This window comes from Vombatus ursinus, unplaced genomic scaffold (assembly GCF_900497805.2).
Source record: "Vombatus ursinus unplaced genomic scaffold, bare-nosed wombat genome assembly UNPS02014801.1, whole genome shotgun sequence".
Taxonomy (NCBI): domain Eukaryota; kingdom Metazoa; phylum Chordata; class Mammalia; order Diprotodontia; family Vombatidae; genus Vombatus; species Vombatus ursinus.
In genome coordinates, this window is record NW_020954579.1 from 1,309,208 (window position 1) to 1,311,071 (window position 1,864).

Consider the following 1,864-nt stretch of genomic DNA (forward strand, 5'->3'; position numbering starts at 1 on the left):
AGAGAGAGAGAGAGAGAGAGAGAGAGAGAGAGAGAGAGAGAGAGAGAACTTCCTGGGATGGAAAGATGGTCACAGTGAGGTATGTGGCAGAAGGGCTCCAGCTCATCTTTCTTCCTGCTTTGCCAGTTGTTTTATATAAACACTATTCCCTATGGTGTCAGGAAGATAGGAACACCAGTAATGAAGGGTAGGGAGCAAGGAGAGGAGAACGGGAATTTTTCAGAGGGAAGGGCACATAATAATAGTAAGTAGCATAAATATAGTGCTTTAAGATTTGCAAAGTGTTTTACAGATATCTCATTTGACCCTCAATACAACTCAGCTAGGTAGTTGCTATTATTATTCCCATTTTACAGATGAAGACACCGACAATGATTAAGTGACCCGCCCTGCATTAAGACTGGATTAAGAACTCAGCCCCAGGTCCAGAGCGCTATATATGGCTCCACCTAGCTGCTAAATGCTGTGAAGCCTCAATTTCTGAGAAATGGGGAAGGACTGGCGACTCTTGCACTCTACTCCTTTTCCTCTACTTTCTGGTTCTTTGCTCCCAGTGTGGAAGGCCGATGTCCGAAAATGCAGCATGCTTGAGACATATGGAGTTGGGCAGCTAGACTCTCATCTAGGAATAGATGGGACAGCTTTGTTTCATTCCTCAGTTTCCCCTTTGCTAATTCAGAGAGGCTGGATGTGTGGTATTTGGCATTCGGACAGCTAGAACTCTCTCCTTGGAATAAATGAGACACCTTTGTTTAGTACCTTAGTTTCCCCCCATTCAAAGAGGAATGTTGATGGTTGGGGGTGAACTAAGGGCCCTCTTTTATCTTGTGCCATAATTTCCTATGCAAAACCAGGATGAAGGGTACTCTCCTTTCCCCACATACCCCCAGCCTTCTCAGCTACAGAAGAGAATTCTAGAGCAGGGCAGGAGATGTAGAATTCAGTGCACCCTTCCACAACCTTCACCCAACCCACAGCAGGCACAGTGACGTGAGAAATGACGTCACAAGGTTTGCTAGTGAAAACATTCACGTTTATTGGCATTTGTTAAGTTCAGAATAACAGAATACTTCATAATAATAATGAAGTAATAGTATATTTTAAAATAAGGGAAAAATTTATTTTAAAAAAGTGGTGAATTCCTAGTCAGCACAGTATTGTGTAAGTTGCACAGAGCTTTCTTTGTCTGCTGGGAGATAAGATAAGATTTTGCCATTATGTGAATAGATATTGAAGACTGAAGTAGTTATAGTGAGGTGTAACTTAACAACACACTATGTAAAAAAGCATTTTGTGACCTCCTTATGGTTTTGTGCTTTTTTGATCAGGTTACAGGTATCTTTTACTTAATGAAACAAAACTCCCTTGACAGAATTCTGAACTTAAAGACCTCATTGTTGTTGTTCAGTCTTATTACAGGGTAGGATTCAAGGATACTTAATTTCAGGTCCCAGACTTTGTTTTTTTATTTTAATAACTGAATTTCGGATTTCCTTTGTAGCCTCATGTATTTTATTTTATGCATTTAAAAGCATTATTTAAAGTTCAGAGGATCTACTAGCCTGTTAAAGGGGTTCATGCCATGATATAAGAAAAACTCTGAACTTCTGGACTTGACCGTGACGCCGGGAGCCGAGGTTTTGCAGGATCGTGCAATGACGTCAGCGTCCTAGGAAAAGAGAATTGAGGGCGGTACCAGGTCGAGCTTCCGCTAGCGACCTAACTCAGTTCCCCAGCGCGTCTAAAACTACAATTCCCAGAAATCAAGCGAGGGTCGTCCAAGCTCAATTCTTCAGATATTTCCATTGGCTTTCGGTGGCTGCTGTCTTCCAATTAGATGTAAGCTCCTAGGCGGAAGCCAAAA